This window comes from Panthera onca, chromosome D4 (assembly GCF_046562875.1).
Source record: "Panthera onca isolate mPanOnc1 chromosome D4, mPanOnc1 haplotype 2, whole genome shotgun sequence".
NCBI lineage: Eukaryota > Metazoa > Chordata > Mammalia > Carnivora > Felidae > Panthera > Panthera onca.
This window is the reverse complement of record NC_138351.1, coordinates 1,738,845-1,764,292: the sequence shown is the minus strand read 5'-3', so window position 1 is coordinate 1,764,292 and position 25,448 is coordinate 1,738,845. Positions and strand designations below refer to the sequence as shown.

Genomic DNA, 25,448 nt, shown 5'->3' with positions numbered 1-25,448 from the left:
GCGCTCCCATGCAAGTGGGTCCTGGGCTCCCACCCTGCGGCTTCACCAGCCCCGCCCTGAGTTCAGCCTGGCAAACACACAGCTCTCCCCTTGTATGCACCTGCTTCTCTATCCTGCATGCTTTAGCTGAACCAGATCCCTTCTGCAACAAGATGGCAAAGAGGCAGGAGGGAGGAGGCAGGTGAGGGGTGGAGGGAGGGAGGGGGGAGGGAGGAGGATGAAGGAGGGAAGGAGAAAGGAGGGAGGAGGGAGGAGGAGATGGATGGAGATACAAAAAAGGAAGTGGGTGGGTCACTAGGTGGTTAGCGGTGCTCAGTGCCCACGGGCCAGTTAGTTGAGCGCTACTGTTGGTGCAGGAGCCTCAGGGGAGTGGCAGGACGGTGCCCCCTCCTTGGCTGCAGCGCAGGGTATGGGGCCAGGCATCAGTGCCCACAGGGAGGAGACGGCCTTCAGCCCCTCGGGGGCAGATCGCTGCCAACATGGGCGCCCAGCCTCTCACTGGACAACAGGTCCCTGTGCACACGTGCACACACACAAGTCCACGCACACACACAGTGGGCAGCGGCTGCGGGGAGGGGGTGGCCTGAGTGGGCTGGGATTGCTGAGCCATGGGCATGCTCCAACCCCATCTGTGCTTGAGGGAGGTCCCCACACAGCCCCAAGGCCCCTGGGGGTCCCTCACCATGTGTCCTGGGGTGGGAGGAAGCCCCCAAAGCTGGCCCGAGGCTGTGGGACTGAGGCATGACTGGCGACCATGAGCCTGGGAAGGCATCCCGCCACCCAGGGAAGCCATTGCAGTCTGACTAGCCATGTGTGTGCAGAGGGCACCCTTCAGCTCCTGTCACCCATAGCAAGCCCTGCTGGACAGCTGGGGACACTGAGGCATGGGCCCCAGTCACATGGCTGGGGGGCAGGTGGTCGTGTCCTGCCCTGAGCCCCCAGAGCCCGTCTGTCCACAGTGCCCAGAGCAGGTCCAGGCCCCCACGGCGCAGGCTGAGGTCACTGAGTGAGCCCACCAAGGGCCCGGGGACGAGCTGTGGCAACCATTGTGGTACAGAGGAGGAAACTGAGGCCCCAGCCCAGGGTCTACCCGAGGGAGTCTCTGTGCCGGTGGGACCCTGGCCTGGCACAGAGGAAGCTCTGCACCCAGAGCCCGTGGCCTTCAGCCGCCCGCCCCAGCAGCCCAACAGCCAGGCCTGGACGGAACCCCCACCCCAGGCACGTTGAACTTTCCCGAAAAGGCACTGTGGCTGGGCCTGCCGGCTTACACTAGTTCAAAGAGGAATCGTGTGTGCAGACCCCTTCACTCCAGGCTGAGCTGGGAAGTCGCCCTACATGCCCATGTCCTGGTCCACACCTCCAAAGAGCCTGGGGCCTGGCGTCCCCAAGGACTCGGGAGTGTGCAGTCTTCAGCCTCTTTGTCAAGAAAAGGTACCCTCGACCACATGCGTCCGAGGGGCTGGTTTCCCTGAAGAGAGAGAAAGCAAGGGGCGGGGGAACACCGGAAACTTAAGTGACAGAAGCCAATCCTAGAAGGCAACACCCGCACAGACCTGCCGGTGTGACCTGGCTGCCAGGGGCTTCTTAGGGTGTGAAATGATGGACAGGCATCAGGACACATTTGTCCCAAGCCCACGGAAGGCCCACCAAGAGTGACCCCAACAACGTGTGGGCTCCGGGCCACGATGCCCAGCCCATGCAGGCTCACAGGCGCCCCTCCATGAGGGGGAGGCGGGGGTGGGCCAGGGGCGCAGGGTAAATCTCTGAACTTCCCTCCATTTTGCTGTGGACCTAAAACTGCTCTAAAAAATTGCTTTTATAAAAATACTGTCCGGCGTCTGAAACGGGGTCCCCGTTTTCGTGGCAACCTCAGGCCGTGGCATTTCTAAGCACACCCCCACTCCCCTCCCGGCGGTTCAGCCAGACGTGGGGACGTCCGGAGACAGACACGCACGTGCCCAGCAAACATCCGGGGGGGGGGGGGGGGGAGGCCGGGGGGCGGGGACCCGCCGAGGGAGGGGCAGGCCCCCTCCTCAAGTCACCTGGGCGCACGCAGGCGCTGTGTCCCTGCCCGCCACCCTGCAGAACGAGCAGCGCCCCTGCCCGCCACCCTGCAGGACGAGCAGCGCGGGGACCCGGACCTCACCGCCACCTGAAACCTTTCCAGTCGCACCTACTCACCGCCTTCCCTGCCAAGGGGGCCCAGCAGGAAGCCCCCGTCCGGCCGGCGCGCGCGGGGAGGCCACCGCGGGGCGGGCACGGCGGCCCTGCCCCCTCCGGCCCTCCCTCGGGCGGGGCGGCGCCCGCACAGCCCCTTTCTTCTCCAGCCTCGACAAAGCCAGCAGGGGGCGGGGCGGCCCCTGGGATGCCCACCGTCTCCGTGGCAACGCGGTGGGCCGGCGGCTGGGTGCGGTGGGACGCGAGCCGGGTGTCCCTGTGGGCGGAAGCGGGCCGGGGCAGGCTGGGAGAAGAGAGGTGTTATCTATTGTTCCGCAACCCCCTGCGGCCCGCCCTCCCTCTTACAGACTTGTTACAAGGTCCTGAGGCCACAGGACACTTTACTCCACCAGCACGGTTGTGTGTACACGCTTAGCACGTGTCTCGGGAGGCTCCCGGGAGGACACAGTTGCTTACAGAGGGCTTTGTTTGGAGGCCGTGCGGGTGTGTGTCTGTGTGTGTGTGTGCATGTGTGCGTGTGAGATGCTGTGTGTGTGTGATGCTGTGTGTGGCTGACACAGGACCCAGGCAAGACATGGGCAGCCCTGCCAGGCCACCCCAAACCAGCCATGGGTCAGTGAGGGACACACACACACACACACACACACACACACACACACGTGCCCACAGGACAGCAACATGCCTGTAGCATCAGGGACAGGAGGTGACAGCCAGGGTGAGGCCCCCGACACCCAGGAGATGCTGGGCCCGTCGTCCTATTCCTCCGGACACAGCTCCAAGTGTCCCCATGTGGCCTTTCCTTTGCCAGGAAATCTGCAGATAGAAACACAGGCTTGTGGTCCACCAAGAATGTCGTGTCATCGGCTCCTGAGGCGAGTGCTACGTGGCATTAAATAGTTAGGAGGCAGCAGCGGTGGGGGCCGGATCACCACTCGGGAAAGATGCCTTCTGCCACGTGGAGGGACCGAGTGCAAGTGTCCCTTTTTCCCGCTCAGCCGTGAAGGAAGAGTCTGACAAATAGCCACCAGGAAGGACGGGGCCGCTGGCTTTCAGGCACTTCCCATCCGGGCTGCATTTCTTCATCCAAACCCGGGTCTCTTCACCCGAAACTCCCACCCAACTGCCTCTCGGAGAAAGGCTCCCTCCCAGTGCAAAGCCACAGGGGGCTTCAGATTCAGCCCCAAGGTCATCCCGGAAGGAGACCCCGTGCCTCCAGGTGCCACCAGGTAACTCCATCCCGGGGTCCCGAACCCACGGGTGACTGTTGCCAACCCCAGTGAAGAAAAGGTGTCTTTGGCTGAGGTTGGAGCCGTGTGATTGGCCTGTGGCATGCAAGAAACGGTAGAAACACTTCAATCCCAAATGTTTATCTGCTGCGTTTAAAGATAGCCAGCAACGGCCTGTCAACAAACGTTTCTGCTGTGCTGCCTGGAGCACAAGAGGCAAGGCATCCTGTCCCCAGCGAGCTGGACACACACTCTTTTCTCTGCAACATTGGCCCCCAAGCACACTGGGTCCCGCACCTCTCCCCCGGCCTCCACCAGCTGCGTGACCCCCGAGAAGGGGCCCCCTCCTGTGCCGGTCTGATGTGCCCGAACACTCTCCTTCAGCACCCAGGCATCGCACCTGTGGGGCCCACAGCCCCGAGCTTGGCCGCTTGCCGCAGAGACGCTGACTCCCCCTGCCAGACACACGGACGGCAAGTAAGCTACTATTACACGGTGAGTGTAACTCCAATAAGGACTGTTTACTAAATGCTTACGTACTGACCAGTGATGAATCAGTTGCTCTGCACACTCGCTAGACGCCAGGCCCCCACGTGAGGGCATCATCGCTTGCCCCCAGGGAGGGCATTAATTCTAGTCACAGATGAAGAAGTCTCAAGACGGGTGAAACGCTTGGGAGGGAGCCGGGAGTGCCTCCAGACAAGGCGGCTGGAGCTCTGTCTGCCGGCTCCTGGCTCACCGGCCTGGGCATGGGTGCCACCGTGGCTTTCGTCCTGACAGCTGGTGGATGGAAGCCACATGTGTGCACACACACCTGTGTGCTCACACACACGCACGCGCTCACACACACCGTATGCAAGTGTGTATAACACGCTCCCACCCCACATTTCTGTGCTGTGACCAACCCAGAATTTTCTAAATTAAAAAAAAATACTTTATTCTTTTTTTTTATTTAAAAAAATTCTTAATGTTTATTTTCAAGAGAGAGAGAGAGAGAGAGAGTGAGCCTGGCAGGGGCAGAGAGAGCCAGAGACACAGAATCGGAAGCAGGCTCCAGGTGCTGAGCTGTCAGCACAGAGCCTGACATGGGGCTCGAACTCATGGACCATGAGATCATGATCTGAGCTGAAGCTGGACCTTAGTTGACTAAGCCCCCCAAACACACCTAGAATTCTCTAAAGGACAGTAGCCAGGAATACAGGGACACGCCTCCAGGCCTGTCTCGGCACAGAGCTTGCTGTGAGCCAAGGTGATGCAGGACACCTCCCCGGGGAGGGGTGCCTATGGCCCTCCAGAAGCAGCAGGACAGGCACAACCTGTGCCATCTGATCCCGGCAGCCCTGGAGTGAAGCCTGTCTCCTGGCTTTGCTGGTGGAGGCCCCGAGACAAGGCTGGCCGTACCCAGGGGGCAGGGCCCGTGAACCCCCTCTCCCAGGGGGCCCCCCAACCGGCTGCTCTCCCATCAGTCTGCAGACAGGGGGTCTCTGAGCAAGAAGCCCCTCCCCTGGCAGCCTCAGGGGTGCCCCCTGGCCCACACAGAGGGTGTAGCAGGGGGTGGAGGTGGCCGCAGGGCCTGGCCAGGATGGCAGAAGCCCCATGTGTTTGCAGAGGCCTCACCCGTGTCATGGGAAAGATGCCCCAGCCCAGCCCCGCCATAGTTCCAGCGCTCTCGGTGACACGTCCCAGGTCTCAGACCTGAACACACGAGCACACAGCTTCCCTCAGGCTGCCTCTCTGTCACGGCTGTGTACACGGGGTACCACGAGCCTAAATGACGAGTGCATCAGTGCTTGGGGAATATGGTGCTAAAACCCGTGCCAACTGTCCCTTGGAAAACAGCGTATTTCATCTCAGTTTTGGACACGTCCTCCATTCAGCCCAGAAGAGCATCAACAGACAGAGAAACCCGGTGAGACCCCGCCTTGATGGGTCTTCAGATTCTGGTAGCACCTGCAGGGACCTGGGACCTGAACCGGAGGGCAGCCGACCCCATCCACCTCAGGCCACTGACCCGTCTCCTCTGCAGCCCACGGCAGCCCAGCCAGAACAACCCCCTGACCACACCCTCCTTCCCTCAGGGACCCCCTGACCACGCCCTCCTGTCCCTGGACATCCCCTGGAAAGATGAGGCTGGAACGTGTGCTGGCTCCAGAAAGGATGAAAATGCTCAGAAAAAAGGTGGGACTTGTCAGCAGGACTCAGGACCTGGTCTGGGGCAGCTCCCAGCAGCCAGAGCCGGAATCGCTTGAGCAACAAAAGAAAGGGTGTCAGATTTAACCCGCAGAGTCAATATCCATGAGTCCAAGCTGATGTTAATAACTGAAGTCAGCCAGCCGTGCGGGGGGCCAGAACCCCAGCCCACGGTGACGCTGCACAGAGGCTTGGGAGGCGCCAGGAACAGGGGCTGAGGACAGGACCACACGCGGGAAGACGGCGGGGGTCTCAGGAGAGACCGGATCCGCACCGTCTCCCCCAAGATGCTTAGCAACCTTGAAGGCGAAGGAGAAACCAGCTGAACCCAGTGACCAGGCCAGGTCGCCAGGGAGGCGCTGCAGATGCGTGCCATCCCTGAAGCCCCGATGTGACCTTCTGCAGGGTTCCTCCCAAATGTAAGCAGCCTGCAGCCACGAGGAAACGGAGGGGAAGCTCAAACTGAGGGCCCTGCGCTGTGGCAAATCGGGGAGGGTCAGGAGAAGGAACAGCTAAGTGCAGGGTGGCATCCAGAGCAGGAAAGGAAAATCACTGGCAGTGGGTGAAATGTGGGTGGGTCCGGAGTTTAGACGGCCGGGGCGGGGGGGGGGGGGGAGCACCAAGGCGGCTGTGCCTGATTCGGTGGGTGTGCTGTGGTTGCCTACATTCAGGGACCCCGTGAGGAGCCAGGGACTGGCTACCAGTTCCCCAGCTTTTCTGTAACTCTAACATTGGCTTGGAATAAACACCTCGGCGGTTCCCCATGGCCCGAAGGATAAGCAACAGACGCCCTGTCCTGGCATTCAAGGCTCCTCAGCAAGGCTCCAGCCTTCCGTGGGGCTGGAAATGCCCTTCCTTTCCCAGGCAACAGCCCGTTTTGCTCGGCCTTTAAGGGGAAAGCTACTTTGGCTCCGGTAACCTGAGAGCCACACCTGACCTCTCTGACCCATCACACCCAGCTCCTGGCCGTCCTCATGGACCCCTGGGCCCACCACACAACACACACGCACACATACCTGGCAAGCCTCCTGGTCTTCTGAGCCTGGGGGCACTGGGTGGGCACCCACTCTGCTATTCTTTGTGCTCACATGTCACCAAGGGGCAGCGGTTAGGGGCTGTGCGTCCTTGGACAAGTTACTTACCCTCTCTGAGTTCCATTTCCTCATCCATATAATGAGAATAATGAGTACCAATCTCTCCCAGTTGTTGGGGGGATTAAAAGAGGTTTAGTACAGCCCCTGTTGTCAGGGCCACCAGGATATCAGCCTCCCCACAGGCTGGTGGGCATGTCCCCGTGACCATGTGGGCGTGCCCAACACTGCAGCTCCCCAGGCCACCGTCAACCCTTGGAACCTGGAACACAGTGTAACCAGAGCGCAGCACCTGCTGGGTGCCCCGGAGCAAATGTGGAAGCAAATGTGGGGCCCGTGTTGCTCATGCTCGCACTCACCCGGAGAAAACTGAGGGCGGGGAGGAGGGTCGAGAAGCCCTCTTGGTTCTGAGCCACCAGCATCCTTGGCGATTCTGTTCTGCTGCTCACTTGTGAAAACCAACACCTTCCACAGCGGGAAACATCTGGGCTGTTCTATTCGCACGCCTAGAGGGTGGTTTCCACGACCGAGGGCTGACGTCCTGCCTGCAAATGAGGTGCAGAAACGGCTTCACGTTTAGGATTTCTCTTTGGGGCCCAGTGACTCGCTGAGGGTCCCTCCACAGGACGGAGCCCACTGACAAGCCGCTCCTGTCGCACGGGCACAAAGCTAGACTTGATTTCCTGCCGTTCTGGGGGCTCTTGTGTTCTCACATCGAATTTACCTTTGGGATGTAGCTGGATCCTGTGGGATCTGAAACTTTTAAACAAAGCAGAAAGCTGCTGGCTTTGAAGATGGGGCAGGGAAGGAGACCCTCTCCTGGAGCCTCTGGGGGGCGCACGTGTCTGCCACACGAGTTCTAGCCCATGAGACCCATACCGAGCTCCTGACCTAAATAAAGACTATACGGACCAAGTCTGCTGTTTCAAGCCATGACGCATGTGGTAATCTGTTATGGTAGCAATAGAAAATTAATTCAGGGGCGCCTGGGTGGTGCAGTCGGTTAAGCGTCCGACTTCAGCCAGGTCATGATCTCGCGGTCCGTGAGTTCGAGCCCCGCGTCAGGCTCTGGGCTGATGGCTTGGAGCCTGGAGCCTGTTTCCGATTCTGTGTCTCCCTCTCTCTCTGACCCTCCCCCGTTCATGCTCTGTCTCTCTCTGTCCCAAAAATAAATAAAAAACGTTGAAAAGAAAAAAAAAAAAAAGAAAAGAAAATTAATTCAGGCTTTTTCTTGGAACTAGAGAAGCTGATTCAAAAATTCATCTAAAATACTAAAAGTCCAAGAGGCGCCTCGGTGGCTCAGTTGGTTAAGCGTCCGACTCTTGATTTCAGCTCGGGTCATGATCTCACAGTTAGTGAGTTCAGGCCCCGAATCAGGCTCTGTGCTGACAGCGCAGAGCCTGCTTGGGATTCTGTGTCTCCCTCTCTCTCTGCTCCTCCCTACTCGTTGTGTGCTCTCTCTCTCTCTCAAAAATAAATAAACATTAAAATAAATAAATAAATAAACGTTAAATAAATAAATACGTAAGTAAATAAATATAAAAAGCATTGTAGATGGCCATACAAAATTTCTCCTTTCTTCCATGGTCTCTCTCTTGACTTGACATAACATCATATATTTATTATTTAATTTGATTCAAAATAAAGTTTGAATTTTAAATTAGTAGCACGAGTTTTACAGTTAACCTTTATAGGACGCAATGCCAGTTTTAAATGCAAATAGGAGAGCATTTAACTCACTCGAGTTACACAGAGTTGTGCAGTCTGTTCTGATGCTCATTCCTGACGGAGGGCCCTGCTCGCTGAGCCCTGGAAGGCCAACAGGAGGACGAGAGGGCCCCCAGCTTGGAGCCAGCTGTGGACATGCTTCTGGGCAGCAGAACCTTCAGCCAGGTACAGGGCCTGCACAGGTGAGCACAGAGGCCTGAGGACTGCGAAGGTCGCAGCCACCCCGACTGAGCAACGGGGAGCAGAGCAGGGTCCTGGCAGAGCAGGTAACAGCAGCCCCATGGGGGTACAGTGGTGGGCACAGCCGTGCAGCATCGGTAGGCACAGCCATGAAGCAGCGGTGGGGGCACAGCTGTGCAGCAGAGGTGGGCAGGGGCGCTACACCAGCCCGGCGAGGCAGCGAGGCTTCCCAGGGAAAGGCTCCTGAGTCTTGATGATGAGCAGTGATCAGTCAGAGGAACGCTGGGACAAGCATTCTAAGGTGGGAACAGAATGTGAAAGGACAGAAGCCGATGAACAGTCTTGGGCGGGATGACGGGTGGGGGTCATTCTGAGGACAACCTCGACTAGTAACGCTGCCTGGATGGCTGGGACGGCCGTGTCTGCCCTGGACTCCACGGCCTACAGCTTGTGCAGCGGTCAGCTTGCAGTCAGTGCCATGGGAGCAGGGGAGGCAGTGGTGGTAAGAACACTCCTTATGTGTGATTGAGAGGAAGAGTGGGGGTCCAGGGAACAGCAGGGTGTAAGTCTGGAGATGGCAGAGCCCAGCCATTCCGCAGGGCCGTGGGGTGAGCCAAGGACCCCTGTTTCTCACCTGTAATGTGGGGGTAGCGACACGCACCTGACTGGGGCCTACAGGGGGTCCCCATCCATCAGCCGCTACCCAGGACCCAGGCTACTGTGGGCGCCTGATGCTGCTGTGCTCAGCCCCCGCGGGATGCAGGCCACACAGAGTCCGGCAGAGGAGACCGGGGGGCGCACTGCCTCCCCACATCGCTTCCAGACCAGAAAGGTGCCAGGCTGGACTGTGGGCGCCCTCCTCCCCGATGAATCAGTAATTCTTGCCGCTCAGTGCTTTCTTTCCCCGACAGGCAAGCAAATTGGTAAGGCTGCCTCACACCCGATGGCCCCTGCCTGCTGGGAGTTTTCACACAGGAACTCGCGCCCTTCCCCAGAGCCAGGGAGGCCCTGTTCTCAGGGCCACAGAGGCTCCGAGAGGTGAGGCAGAGCACCCAGGGTCACACAGCCAGGAGGCAGTGAGAAGCAGCCTCGGACACCGGGGGGCAACAGTCCTCCCTTCCAGGTGGGGAAGCCCCATCTCCCACAGACATGTTGTGGGGTAGGATGGGACCGACCGCGGCCCAGCGGAACCTCACGACCACCCGTCAGTACCTCCTGTTGTCTACCACACGCGGATGGGGACGCCGAGGCTCACAGAGCTGGAAAGGCTCTGGCCCACGGCATCAACCGTGAGATGGGCTCCCGGGATGGGCCTTGGGCTGAGGACGGTAGCCCGATGCCAGGCCAGCCGTGAAGTGCATACTGGAGCTGGGCGACAGGGTCAGCCGGAGTGACCAGTCTGAGGCCCGGGCAGCACTGAATACCTAACCCTCATCCCCACCATTGGAAATCTGCAGCACCTCTGATACCAAAGCGGTGCCCCCCAAAGCGATGTCTCCTGCCAGTTACAGACTCTCGGGACGCCTAGGCCTGGCAGGGACCATCTGCAGGACAGAGGGGCGGCGGGTGTCTGCTCCCGGCCTCGCGGGGGCCCTCCCTTCTCCCTAGTGCGGCCCGGGGAGTGAGCACCCTGTGGAACAGTTCAGGAAGGCCCCGTGGAGAGACCAGCGCGGGCTGGCGCCTGTCGGTGTGTGGAGACAGGGGGCAAGACGGGCCGAGCCAGGCTGTGCCTCTAGGCAGCAGCTCCGAACCCGCCTGGAGCCTCCAGGCCCCCCCACAACCCCCGGCCGGCAGCTCGGCCAGCTTCGCAGACGCGGGGGATGGCTCAGCTCGGAAGGTCAGCCGGTGAACCGGTGCCCGCTAACGTTGCTGGATAACACGGTTTGCTGAGTAAAGCGTGTCAGAACACTGGCTCCCTGCTGTCTGACCCCGATCCACACGGATGTTGCGTCAGCCTCCAATGTGGTGCCTTCTGAGGAGATTCTCCACAGGGCTATTTCCACACTCAGTCGTGACCGATTTCAGCTTTCGCCCTGAACCCCCGCCCGCAAGTGTTCTCAGACACACCCCGCCTATGGCCTGGGAGTCGCAAATCAAAACGACACAACACTGTTTTCACGCCAGGTTGGCAAAACTTGGAAAGACCCACACTCAGAGCCAGCCAGGATGAAGGGAAAGGGCCCTCTCATCCCTGTGAAAGGAGACAGAGGCCTACGACCTCTTCTGTGTCTGATCACAAGGCACCAAGGAGGGTCGTTATGTGGCCCATTTGAAAAGACAAAGCAAAACCTAAAATAAAGAAGAGAAACCACATCTTTTGGGTATATTGTAAGTTAAACTAAAACGTTTTGAGTTGATTTCTTTTTTAGTTGAAGACTCTTTTAAACTTCAGTTTATCAACTCAGATATTCATGAATTAAGAGTCTCTGTGTATTTTAACAATGCCAATTCTAAATCTGTTCCTTTCTCTACTGAAATGTATGGTTCACCCATGGCTCTTTTAATTTTTTTCTAGGATCAATTACTTTTTCTATATAGATTTTAATATTTGTTTATTTATTTATTTATTTTAAATTTTTTTAACGTTTATTTATTTTTGAGACAGAGAGAGACAGAGCATGAACGGGGGAGGGGCAGAGAGAGAGGGAGACAGAATCGAAAGCAGGCTCCAGGCTCTGAGCCATCAACCCAGAGCCCGATGCGGGGCTCGAACCCACGGGCCGTGAGATTGTGACCTGAGCCGAAGTCGGACGCTTAACCGACTGAGCCACCCAGGCGCCCCTATTTATTTATTTTTGAGAAAAGAAAGGAGGCAGCAAAGGGAGAGAGACAGAGAGAGAAAGAATCCTGAGCAGGTTCCACACTGCCAGCGCAGAGCCCCACATGGGGCTCAAACTCACAAACCATGAGATCATGATCTGAGCCGAAACCAAGAGTTGGATGCTTAACCGACTGAACCACCATATTTTTTTCTATATATTTGGAGGAGAGTTTCCTTACTTGATGTGTCACCGACTAGAGTATCACAGTATCATCACACGTACCCATAGTACACACACACACACGCACACACACACGCACAACTCATACAGTGCCCAAATACATACACACAGCATGTGAAGCAGTCTGCATATATGTAGCGATGCAGGTAAACGGGGGAAAAATTCAAGAATGCCAAGTGCTACAAAGAGAATTCCATTTTTATTAGTAGCATTTGGCTTGCTTGAAATGGTCTTTTGATTTTGTTTATAGGATGTTTACCGAGTGCTTTTTCACTTTAATGTAACCAAAGGTATCAAGCCTTTCTGTTCAGAGTTGCTAGGCTTTGTGCCATCCTAGAAAAGTTGTGTCCACTCCAAGTCCCAGCAAGTAAGTCCCAATAAGCTTTATGAATTTTTTTTTATTTAAATCTCAGATTCATTTGCAATGTATCCTCTATGTATGGCATGATACGTGGATTCACTTTTTTTCTTGAAAACGGATAATTTTCCAAGCAGCATATGTATTTGAATTGCAACCTTTATCATATTCTAAATTCTGTGCATATCTGGGACTTTCCATTCTGTGCCGACTTTCCATTCTGTGCCATTTGGCTGTCTATTCATAGATCAGTTCCACACTGTTTTCAGGGCTCAGGATTATGCTCTGTTTTAATATCTCAAGTCCCCATTTGTTTTTCTATTTATTTATCTATCTATTTATTTATATGTTTATTTATTTTTGAGAGACAGAGAAAGACAGAGTGCGAGTGGAGGAGGGGCAGAGAGAGAGAGGGAGACACAGAATCTGAAGCTGGCTCCAGGCCTGAACTGTCAGCACAGAGCCCGACATGGGGCTCAAACCCCCAAACCACGAGATCATGACCTGAGCCACCCAGGCACCCCTATTTTTCTTTTTAAAAAATATCCTGGTTATCCTTGCTTTCCCTCTCCCACCCCTGATTTAGATTTTGAAATCATCTCTGCTGGTTTAAAATAACAACAACGACAACAAAATTCCTAATGGCATTTTTACTAGAGCTGAGCTAACTAGGAAAGAGCTCAGTGGGGCTTGGCAGTTTTATTATTTTGAGTCTTCCTACCCAAGAACTCGGTAGTTTTTCCACTTGTTCATTTTTTTCATGTCTACTTAAAAACTTTTTATTGGACTTTGTGTTACGGGTCCCCGTGACCACGTTCAGGTTCAGTGAGTCATGAGGACAGCTCACAGGGCCCAGAAACACAAGTTATGCACTGGTTAATGTTTCTTATAGCTGAAGCACACAGATTAGCATCAGCAAAGGGGCACAAAATAAGTCTTAGTAAATTTTTCTTAATGTTTATTTATTTTTGAGAGAGAGAGAGACAGACAGAACGTGAAGGGGGGAGGGGCTGAGAGAGAAGGAGACACAGAAACCAAAGCAGGCTCCAGGCTGCAAGCTGTCAGCACAAAGCTGGATGCAGGGCTTGACCTCACAAACCGCTGAGTTCATGACCTGAGCCGAAGTCAGATGCTTAACCAATTGAGCCACCCAGGTGCCCGCCCCGGGTCCTGGTAAATTTTTAAAGACTAAAATCATACAAAGTATCTTTTTCATTCAAATTGGAATGAAATTTAAAATCGGTAACATAAGCTATGACCCTCAAAACCATCTGGAAATTCAATGCCTTCCTTTTAAACAACCAGTGGCTCAAAGAATAAATCACAAGGGAAATCGGAAAATATCGTGAGGCAAATGAAAACAAAAACACAGCACACAAATACTTATGGATGCAGGACAAGCACAGCTACAGGGAAATGTACAGCTATAAACGCACACGTTAAAAAACAAGAATCTAAAAAATCAGTAAACAAACTGTATGTCTTAAGGAACTAGCAAAAGAAGAATTAACTGAGCCCAAAGCAGAAGGAAGGAGATAATAAAGACTACAGTGGAGATCAACAAAATAGAGAATGGAAAAATAGGAAAGAAAATCAAAAGTTGGTTCTTTTTTTTTTAAGTTAATTTATTAATTCTGAGAGAGAGAGACCGAGAGAGAGAATCCCAAGCAGGCTCCACGCTTTCAGCACAGAGCCCGACATGGGACTTGATCCCATGAACCTTGAGATCATGACCTGAGCCGAGATCAAGAGTCGGACACTCATCCGACTGAGTCACCCAGGTATCCCATTAAATATTTTATTTTTAAGTCATCTCAACACGCAGCGCGGAGCTCAAACTCACTGACATCAAGCTGACATCAAGCTGACATCAAGCTGACATCAAGCATCATATGCTCCACTGTCTGAGCCAGCCACGTGCCCCCGAAAGTTGGTTCTGTAAAAGGTCAACAAAATTGACAAGCTTTCAGCTAGAAGGACTAAGAAAAAAATAAGGAAGACCTCAAACTACTAAAACCTGAAATGAAAGTGGGGATATGTTTGTACAGAAATCGAAATGACGAAGTCTGCACAGAAACTGGGAGGGCTAATTAGTAAGTACAGTGTGACTGCGGGATACAAAGGTGAGGGCCCGCCAGGGCCGTTGCTGTGGGGTGAGCAGGGCATCCGAAGCCCCCTGAATTAACCCTTTACTGCACAGGCCACCCCCCGACACTCAGCCTAGACTCTCATACAGCAGAACGATCCTATTTGTCCAAACATCTCCATTTAGTGTAGCATTTATGAGACAGCAGAAATCTCAGTGGAAATATGCCCAACACTTGGTGGAGACCTGTGGGGTAGTCATAGATCGAAAGAAGCAACATTTTCAAATTTCTGTATTAATCTAATGACTTGCCCCCCCCCCCATCCACTGCTATTTGTACCTTATGATAATCTAACAAGGCAGCATGACACTGTGTCGCAGGATGGCCATGGTTCTTCATTAAAGAACAAATCCAAGCCATCGACCGTGCCTTCTCAACAGAACAGACCCATGCCCATGTGCCAGATACTATCACGGGCAAGTGTCAGTACAACTAGCCATGACTCGGTTATTTCTGGATTCCAAGTCAGCGGGCGATGAAGCTACTCACCCTTGCCCAGTTTATGGGCTTGTGCTGAGACTGGTTTCCACTGTGTGCTGTTCTCCAGCAGGGGCCGGGCTGGTGTTCAGACTGGTCCCTTTCCTTGATAACGGTACAGCAGGATGTGTCTCACTCTGATCTTTCTGGGGTCAAGGGCAGTCACAGGGCACAGGTGTAAGTTACAAGGGCCCCGGGGGCTCTACAGGTTTGAGGGTCCAGATGATTCTGACACTGTCTGGAATAAAATAGTCAAGAGGCCCTGCTGGGTCAGGGTGCAAGCACTTCCCCAAAGCCGGGTGCTAGCCTTGCCCAGCACTATTTGTCGACCCTGCCCGGCCCACACCACAGACACCTTATCGCCTTTCTGGGCTGAATCCCAGCCCTTACCTTTCTCCCTGTTCTGTCTGTGGGCCAGTGGTAGTTAATCCACCGGAAACGCTGCTGCCGTTGCACACTAACAGCCTGAGTGCAACTGGTACACGTTCTGTACCAAAAATGTTACTCGAAAATGATACCCGGGAATGTCGGGTCCCTGTCATAGTGTCAGATGAGCAGTGACCACGTCGAGATGTTATTTATTTATTTATTTAAATATTTATTTATTTATTTATTTATTATTTATTTATTATTGAGAGAGAGAGAGAGAGCACATGCACAAGAGTGGGAGAAGGGCAGAGAGAGGAGAGAGAGAATCCCAAGCAGGCTCTGTGCTGTCAGAGCAGAGCCCGACTCAGGGCTCCGTCCCACGAACCATGAGATCGTGACCTACTCAGTCTGAGTAGGCCACAAGGCCTCCTGCTGCTTTCCTTGTTCAGGGTGGACTATGCCCCTCCAGGGGATCGGAGGAGCCCCCACGTGATCCCCATTGTTTCAATGCCATCAGGAACCCACTGGTTTTCCTATTCTGTCTAGCAGCCACCTGTCCCCAGGAAACGGGTGACACAGGCCTATACGCATGTGTCACAACAGGTGTGCCACTGATGTTCCGTGTCCATGACTGCTAGGAACCTCTGTAAGTAGCTGGTCCCCAAGGTTTGTGGTCACACACAATCATCTGCCAGGAGCTGGAGGTCACACGGCGGTGGTGGGGAGCGGCTCCCACACACTCCTTTGCCAACGCCTCCGCCGTAAATGTAACCTAAAGAGAGGAGTCAAGAAGCCGGCGTATCCCTGGGGTTCCGCTGGGACAGGAGTCGGTCCTGCTCACATCACGTCGTGTGACCGGAGAGAGGTCACCAGGCTGCAGGCTGCGGTCTGAGCTGGTCAGGTGTCTAGAACCCACGTGTGAGTTCACCCTCCCGGGCGTCTGGTACTTCCTCACACCCCGACGTCGCTTGGATTCCCCTCTTGGTGTAAGTCATTTGTTCACTCCTTTGCCCTCAGTCACGTTTTCTCCTTCTCTCCGTCTGTCGCGGATTTTAAGCCAAGTGTTCCCAACATTGAGAGGTGTCCTTGGTGCAGCCACTGCGCTGGCCCGGGGCTCAGTGCAACACGTCCCTCCCCCTCGGTGCACCCGCCTTCCCAGAGGGGCTGTGGGCCACACTGTGGCACTCTCTGTCACCCTCAGCACAGCCACCTCAGGCCCTCAGAGATTCCAGCTTCCGGGGTGGAAGACACAGCGACAGCTCCTTCCTGCTCCCTGCACGTGCCATTGTACTCCTGGTCCCAGGACCCCCGCATCCAGCAGAAGAGAAAGTTGAAGTGATGGGGAACAATTACCCGGCATCCCCCGCGGCTCTGCACCGGCCCCTCCCTCAGGCCCCTCGTGCTGAGCGTGAGCACACACTCGGGAGGCGTGTAAGCCAGCCCTCCATGCCTTGTGTCTCCCCCGCGAGACAGGAAACATTTGCGTTGCCCACTTGAATCCTCTGTCAGACAGCGGCTCTGAGGCCGGTATGCGGCGCGCCACGGCCATGGGATGAGCCGCGCTCCGCCATACATGCACTAGAGAGTGTGCGCCTTGACCTGGAGAAATGTGACTGTGCAGTCACCGTGCCAGGTGCACTACCGTGTGAGCATTTGTGTCTACACCATCAGCTGGGCAAACTCCAGTCCCGACCCAGTGTTTGTTACCGGCGGGACCCATTACGGCCCCCAGGGTTACCGGTCGTGGTCCCAGGACTCGCCAGCTGCAGGTAGGTCTCCCCCCGTCGGGGGAATCTGCAGCCTGTCTCTCGCACTGGCAGTGGGGACAGTTCTTCCTTGCATTTTGTGGCTCTGAAGGTGCAAGAGGACTATGTAGATGGTCCGCACGTCTCTGCATCCACGTTCATTCATTTCAACAGACCCAAGTGGTCGTCTCGTGTGAGCTCACCAGCACACCTGCTTGCCGGTTCCAATCACCTGCCAGTCCTGAGATAGGGTTCTTCAGATGGGGTTCTTCAACATGTCCTATTTAATGTGATTTCATAGGCCACGCCCGACACGGACATCTCTTTAGTTGTCCAGTTCTCCATGGCCCATCGGCCTGACCATATGGCTGAACCACTGGCCGTTGCCCACGAGCCAGTAAAAACTCACACGGAGGGACTCATTGCTCATTGTTCCGTTCTTCCATCACAACGAAGGAAACCGCAGGCATTTCAGCACACAGAGATGATTTGCCCTTCCACTGGAGTGTTTCCAACAGTCGACTGAGGTGCGCTGACCTTCCAACTAGGGTGATGCTGGGAAGCTTGACCTTGGAGTTGCCATCTATAAAACAAACTGCTGTTTGTTGGTAACGGAGAGCTGCAGACCCACAGCTCCTGGAGGCGGTTCCAAAGTTGGCCCTAGCCAGAAAAAGGCCACCTGCAGATGAACAGGAGCACCTCCCTGCACCCCCAGCAGCATGCTCCTGTGTAAGCAACTTCTGTATTATTATGGAACTCCTCAGGTCACTGCCTTCATTATTGAAGTGTGCCTCTGACATCCATCCTACATATTATGCATATTTCAGTGTCCAAGGTTATTTACATCTGCAGTCATTGGGGCAGTTTCAATTGATGTCGGACGGCAAGCTGGTAACGGTCTCAGCTTGTATTTGGAAATGTTCTGGTCCGGAATCCCAGTGGCCACCACTGGGTGGCACTCACGTACTTTTGTCATAAGCTCCAGCCTGGGCTCAGCTCTGAGAGCCATCCTCCTTCTCCAAGGGCCACACAGTGCTATCGTGCAGAGAACTTGTGGTGCCCTCAATCCAGCTTCTAACGTGTCATTAATTAAAGTGATCATCTCTTTTGTCCCCAGGTGTGCAATATGGTTTTAAATTAACAAACTGCGTGGGCTCAAGCAATTCTATAGTTTCCATTAGCATGTACAGTTACTAGTCTGGTTTTCAATACTAGGTGGAAAAAGTGGCTCCTAGTCAGACATAATATCCATCAATGCACACGTCCAGGTAGAGGAAATGCTTCACATAAAGTCCATTCAGACATTCCAGTTTTCCTCTAAACTGTCACCTTAACCCCATCAGCCTGTCAGCCATGGCATCCTCATATCCTTCCAATGTAACCGTAGGCCCATCAGGACCTCACCACCAGGTTTGGGAATCAGGGTGCACTGGGGTCCCACGTCAAGGTGTCTCCAGTACCTGATTATCCTACCCACACATATGCAGGTGGCTCGGCGCTGTAGCTGGAGATTGGGTCAAAAGACCCTGACTTTTTCAATAATCCTGATCACAATTGATTTGCTGGACCATCACCCCCAGTGATTCAAGCTTAGATTTCTCATCATCATCTGCCTTCTGGCGTTTCCAATTCCTTCAAACTAAGGTAAATGGAGCAGATTTTTTTAAAAAGAGATTTTCACTGTGGGGGGACTGGCAGCAACCTCCACCAGTGCTGCGTTAAGACATTTGTTTCAGCTTTATTCATCCCATTCCTTAATAACTGTTTAAATACATCTATGCTGCTGGGGAAAGTCCCTTGACTCTCCTTTGTTATCCCCCATCCTCTTGTGGGTTATTCTAATTGTCTTAGCACCTGTGAAACCCAAGAGGGGAAGCTGAGGACATAATGGAACAACTCCATCACATCATATGCTGCAGTTTCAATAATTTCTTAATTTTGTCCCCCTGCCACCTGGACTGCCCTCTTGGTGGCCAGAATTCCTTAGAAGTGTTTGTTATCTGTTGTTCCAACATAATTTTCCCCCTTCGGTAGCATTCTAGAAGCCAGCAGCTGTGGCTCAGATCAGCGGAAATACAAGCTTGGCACAGGGTGAGGTTCCCCACTGAACACTCTCTTTCACTTTATCTCCACCCTTCTTCTTCTTCTTCTTCTTCTTCTTCTTCTTCTTCGAAAAGTCTGTGCCTTTATTGGCCAAACAGGCTACTTGAGAAGGATGTAGCTTGAGGAGTGAGTGGCCTCTGTGCCAGGGCTGCCATGCTTCATAGGCTTGTAGGTGATGGAGAACTCACCCAGGTAGTGGCCAATCATCTCGGGCTTGATTTCAACCTGGTTGAAGATCTTGCCATTGTAGACACCCACCGTCTCAGGCAGGATGACTATGTCCCGCAGGTGTGTCCTTAACCACCTTGGGCTTCTCATGAAGGGAGCCTCCTTCTTGGCCTTGGACAGCAGCAGTGAGTGATGCTTCCCCCACAGACTCCAGTTCAGCCTCTCCCACTGTAGGGTGCTGTACAGCTGCATCAATGGCTCAGGGACACACCTAGCAGCTGGCCAAGGTCATGCCATGGTAGGTGAGCTTACGCAAAGCACGCTGCTCCTTCTGCTCCACTTCCGCCATCTTGTCAGAGCTTGCGGAAGGACAGCCCCCTCTCTTTGCAGACAACGACCACCAAAGAATTGTATATTTAGTTTGTTTCTCACGGTTTTGCATTTCCTTATGTATCCAGTGAGGCAAATTCTCAGGAGTTGGGTCTGTCAATACTAAATTCCATCGATAATTTTTATGGCTAGTAAATGATCACAGCACCGCTATTGTTTCATATCACAGGTGACTCAGGAGCCACTCAAATACCAAAGATTAATCAACCGCACCCAGTCACCTTTCCTTTTCCCAAAGAGCACTTTCACTATGGTTCAGTAAGTCAGGATCAGTACAGCCAATCCCATTTAGGACACCAACTGCGTCAGGGATCCCCAAGGTCGCCCTCAGGTTTGATGATTTGCTAAAAGGACTTATGGGACACAGAAAAACTGTTAAATCACGGTTACGAATTATGACAGCTAGTGAATACAGATTAAAATCAGCAAAGGAAAAAATCACATAGGTGGAGTCCAGGAAAAACCAGATGCAGGCTTCCAGTTGTTTTCTCTCAGAGGAGTCACACAGACAGCGTTTAATTCTCCCAGTGACGATAGGTGACAACATGTGCCAGTCAGGGAAGCCCACCTGAGCCTTAGTGCCCGGGAAGTTTGTTGGAGGTCTATCATGTAGGCGTGCAGCAACTTAGCCACTCTATCTTCAGCCTCCCCAGAGATCAGATTGACACAGCATGGCCCAGAGCCCAAGCAAACAAAAACAGGCAGTCACCACAGATCACACAGTGAGCATACACAAGACCCCAGGTAAAGGCATCCTTATCAGACAGGATGTTCCTAAGGCTTAGAGTTTTTCTGCCAGGAGCCAGTCAAGGGCCGTTGTTTTCTCTGGAGTGTGTCAGGTTTGAACACCCCAAGCCCACAGAGTTAACTCTTCACTACACAGTCTTGCACATTTTTGTTAGGTTTCCTATTAGGTATTATCTTTTTAGTCATGCTTGTAAATTGAATGTTTTCTTTATTACGTCTGTTATTTATACTATGAAAGCTCTCGGTGCCTCTATGTTCATGTTGTGCCACATTACCTTCCTAAACTCCTCTGCTGACTGTTAAACTTGGTTCTCATGGATTTTCCAGACCCACATTCCTGTCACTTACAAATAATCCCGGTTCCGGTTTTCTGATTGCTGCTGTGGTGTCTAAACTAAACAATCCAGCAGGTATAGTTCCTGATTTTTATCAGAATATTATCTTGTAATCGTTGTTATCGGATCAGTTTTGAGGAGACCAGGTAGTGCCCGCATCCATTGGAAACACAGGCTTTGAGATCAACACAGTTCGTGAGCATTCACTACCTTTAGCTCATGTTTGAACAGCCCTTTGGTTGCTTTTGAGGTCAGCCAGAGTCTGTATACTTAATGTTAAAGTGGATGAAAATAGACCTTTAGGAAGGTTACCGTGAAAGTAATAAGATCTAAACTCATGGAAGAATATTCTAAATTCGCGGACATTTGAACATTCCGTCCACACCCTGTCCCCTTGCCCCTTTCCAGGGAGCCAAACTATAACCTTAGCTGACTTCTACTTCTCTGGGCCTTTACATCTGAATCAAACTCCCGTACACTGTATCCTATATGCACTGCCAGAGTTTCATTCTAAAACACATCTGACCGTACTTCAAGGTCTTCTATTTCCTGTGTGAAGTTTAAATCTCACGGCGCAGAATCTTTACAAACTGACACTCGTTTTGTTGCAGCTCTATCTACTTAGTGCCCCTTCTCACCACACAGGCCTTCTCACTGTTCCCCAAACGTTTCATGCATGTTGCTACGGACTGACTTGTGCCCCTATATTCACATTTTGGTGCCCTAACCCCCACTGCGATGGTATTTGGAGACGAGGCCATTTGTGGGATAATTAGGTTTAGATGAGGTCATGAGTGTGACCCTCGTGATGGGATCGGTGCCTTTGGAAGAAGAGACATCAGAGCTCTCTCTGTCTCTCTCTCTTCCTGCCCATGTGACGACACAGTGAAAAGATGGTCATCTACAAGTCTGGAAGAGAGTTCTCACAAGATACCAACAATGCTGGCACCTTGACCCAGGAACCTCCAACCTTTGGAACTCTGAGGAAATACAGTTCTCTTGTTTAAGCCACCTAGTCTGTGGGATTTTGTTATGGCAGCCCGGCGGCCTTGGGTCAGTTCCCCTGCTGTGTTGGGGGAGGTTTGCCATGCAACACCAGCCGGGTGTCCTACAATTCAACTCAGTTCTGACACCATCTATGCAGAGATAGCATCGGACCCCACAGGTTAGGGGCTCGGTCGCACAAAACGGTCCCCCCTTCCGAGTCAGTCACACATGCAGGTTGTCACCCGGGCTTCAGACCACTGGCTGTTAATCAGAGGTTCCCATGCTCCCCTCCTTGGGGTTGATTACTTTGCTAGAGCAGGGTCACAGAACTCAAGAAACCATTGACTCACTAGGTTGCCAGTTTATTACAAAGGATCTTAAAAGATATTAATCAACAGCCAGATGAAGAGATAGGAGTGGGGTGAGGTCCCAAGCAAAGGAGCTGCCGTCCGTGTGGAGAGTGTGGGGCCGGCCACAGGGGCACATAGACGCATTCTGGTTCACCAACCTGGAAGTTCTCAAATCCCCTCCTTTAGGGATTTTTTTTTTAATTTTTTTTTTAACATTTATTTATTTTTGAGACAGAGAGAAACAAAGCATGAACGGGGGAGGGGCAGAGAGAGAGGGAGACACAGAATCGGAAGCAGTCTCCAGGCTCTGAGCCATCAGCCCAGAGCCTGACGCGGGGCTCGAACTCACGGACCGCGAGATTGTGACCTGAGCCGAAGTCTGACGCTCAACCGACTGAGCCACCCAGGTGCCCCTCCTTTGGGGATTTTTATGGAGACTTCACCACCTAAGCACAATTGATAAACTCACTGGCCATTGGTGATCCATTCAACCTCCACCCTCTCCCCTCCCCAGAAAGTAAGGGGCGGGACTGAAAGCTCCAACTCCCTGATCACCCGGTTTGTTTCCTTGGCAACCAGCCCCCTCCTTACATACTCTCCAACAGCCATCTCGTGAACAGAAACCCAGTTGGGGTGGAAAGGGGCTCGTTATGGAGAAAAAGACAACCATTGCACCTTTACGGCTGGGAAGCGACTTTAGGAACTGAGGACAAGAGACCACACATTATAACAAAGATTGCTCTTATTGCCCAGGAAATCCCAAGATTTGGGAGCTGTGGGCCAGGAACCGTGGATAAGGAGCAAATATGTGTATCTTCTGAATCACCGCACTGTGCAGCCCGAGCAGACAACCACGCGTGTTTATAAGCCCAGGTGGGGACTTTTGCTTTTCCTTCTGCTCATTTCAGACAGGCTGCTCTGCCTGGAGACCCCTACTGATTTTCAAGACCCAGGTCAAACGTTCCTTCCTCTAGGCAGCCCCACATGCTTCATTCCTCCTGCCCCGCACACAGGGCCTGCTGCCTCATTGCAGGCCCACGGCAGTGCAAAAGGCGTGCCTCTCGCCAGCAAGCAGCGAAATGTATACAGAGGCATGATGCCGAGCGTTTCCTTTCTTCCTTTTTCTCCTTTGTTTTTATTTGCTATTTAGTGTCAGTCCAAGCACCGAAAATTAAAAAAAAATAATAACGTTTACTTATTTTCGAGGGGGGGGGGAGGGGCAGACAGAGAGGGAGTTAGAGGATCTGAGGTGGGGCTGACAGCACAGAGCCGGACGAGAGGCTCAAACTCACAAACCGTGAGATCATGACCTGAGCCAAAGTCAGCCCCTTAGCTGAGTCACCCAGGCACCCCAGAAAATTTTAAATTACAGCACGAATCCCACCCTTCATCTTCATGATGCCGGTTTGAGATACGAATATGAGAAATCTCCTTCCCACGGAACCACACTCAGCGTGTCAGCGTCCAGCCACCAGAGCTGTAAACTGGGTTTCCATTTATATTTGGGCGTCTGTTGGCAAGATGTGTCCTAATGTGTCAGAAAAAGGCGTAGGAGGGTTGCTCTTTGGGTCTGGGACATTTTCAGAAGTTCCGTAGGGACCCTCTTCTTCCAGACAGCAGGAGACCTGTGCTCCTATTCTCTGTCTTCACTTACCTCCTTCCTCCAGAACAGGGGCTGGCGCAGCCCAGCCCCGGGGCCAGAGCCGGCCTGCCACCTCTTCTGTGACTGCCCGCAGGCCTGCAGGCTAAAGTGGTTCTTCCGTTTAAAAGTGGTTGAGGGGCACCTGGGTGGCAAGTCAGTTGAGTGTCCGACTCTTGATTTTGGCTCAGGTCACGATTCCAGGATTGCGGGGTCGAGCCCCACGTCTGGCTCTGCGCTGACAAGCACAGAGCCTGCTTGGGATTCTGTCCCTCTCCCCGGCTTGCACTCTCTCTCAAATTAAAAAAAAAAAAAAAAAAAAGGTTGAAAAAAAATTAAAAGAAGACTATCCCATGGCACGTCCATGTGAAATTGTATGAAATTCAGATTTCAGTGTCTATGAATACTTTCATTGGAACGTGGCCACAGCCATCCATGAGTGGGTTGTCTACACCGCTTTGCACTGAAAGGACGACTTGACTAGTTGTGACAGAGACCATATGGTCCTCGAAGCCTAAATATCTACTTGGTCCTTCACAAAGAGTTTGTCAATGCTCAGAAGGCAAATAAATCTTTGCTCCTCACTTAGTGACGGCCCCAGACGAACACGGGGTAAGGACAGATTGGTGCAGAGGACGGTGTGAGTGAAGGTATTGTTGAAGGGAAAACCACAAGCCCCTGATGGAGTCCCCTGTGCTTGGCCACATCACCAAATCAGGGCTTAATATCTACCCTAATTGTAGTTTCAACCTCCCCGTGGAATGCAGGCTTAACCAGTCAGTCTGGAATTTCCCGATCAGCACGGTGAGGTAATCTACCTAATAAGACCCTTTCGTCCTGTAAAGGGAGGTGACCTTGCCTGAAATAATCTCTCTTACTTGTTTGTTTATGACTTCCTTGTGCTGCCTTTAAAAACCTTTCCTTTTCTGAGGACTCTGAATCTCCTTTCTGTTTGCTAGATGGGATGCACCCCGATTCATGAATTTTTGGGTGAAGTCGATCGTATCCTCAAATTTACTCTGTTGAATTTTGTGTTTTAACAGTATGCAGACAGGGACAAGGTCAGGCCTACCCTGTGCAAGAGGAAGAGGGGCCCGTCTTGTCGGGAAGGGCAGAGAAGAGCACCTACAATCTGAGCCACGGGCTCCCAGGCGAGAGCGGAGGCTTCGGGATGCGGTTGCGACACTCCAGTGAGATGTGAGGTCCTAAAGGGACGGATGAGAGCTGTGTCCCAAAGTGGAAGCAATAAGGCTTGGCAACTGACTGGACCAGGGGAAACACAAAGAATGGAGTCGGACCTGACAGCTTCCGGCTGGGTTTCAGCTGGGAAAGGATGGGCAGAGAGAAAGTTAATCTGGCTCAGACACGACTCGGCGAGAAGACAGTGGGGTGTACAGTCACGGTCCGTGGGAGGCAGACACAAGCTGGAGTCGGGACAAGAACCTGGGTAGAATGCGAGGCTCATCCACTCAGAAAGGATCGGGACCCAGAACAAGCCCTGGTTTCTGTTAGGAGGTCGGAGAGGAGAAGCCACAGAAGGGAGGAGAGGAGACCAGAGGACCTGGATATTGTCACATCACAGAGACCCTCGCGAGAGAAGAGCACCCCAGAGGAGACGTGGGTTGACCCCGTGGTGCGTGTGGGCCGGAGGCTGCAGGAGTCCAGGGAGGGGAGGCCACTGGGACACACGGAGGAATGTGAGGGGCCGATCACCAACATGAGTGCGCATTCGAGAAGACTAAGGTTCATTTACTGACATAGAAGTTAAAATTTTAGTCTGACGGCTCGTAGCAGAGGAGAAAAACAAAACACGGGTTAGGGTTTTTGGGTTCTAGCGACAAAAACAAAGTCGCACCACAGCAATCTTAGACTTGCGTAAGAAAATATTGGATGGAGATGAAACTTGGGTTGAATATTACGTAATTGAGTCCAATTCACTAGACCTGAAATGAATGAACAAAACATATGCCAAATTTGGTATCCTTGTCCTCTTGACTCTTCAAACTGAGCAGGGTGATCTTACATTCCACTGAGCTGA

General features: G+C 53.0%; 1 protein-coding gene and 1 pseudogene across 1 annotated transcript in view; both read right to left on the bottom strand.

Moving 5' to 3' along the window:
• FGD3 (FYVE, RhoGEF and PH domain containing 3) overlaps positions 1-2,323 on the bottom strand; it is a 50,891-nt gene extending 48,568 nt beyond the window's left edge. The window contains exon 1 of the mRNA XM_060610281.3: positions 2,182-2,323. The gene's annotated coding sequence lies outside the window, so the exon portion shown is untranslated. The remainder of the gene's footprint in view (positions 1-2,181) is intronic.
• A 16,570-nt stretch (positions 2,324-18,893) lies between these two features.
• On the bottom strand, positions 18,894-19,311 carry LOC132663929 (small ribosomal subunit protein uS19 pseudogene; annotated as a pseudogene).
• Positions 19,312-25,448: the final 6,137 nt, after the last annotated feature.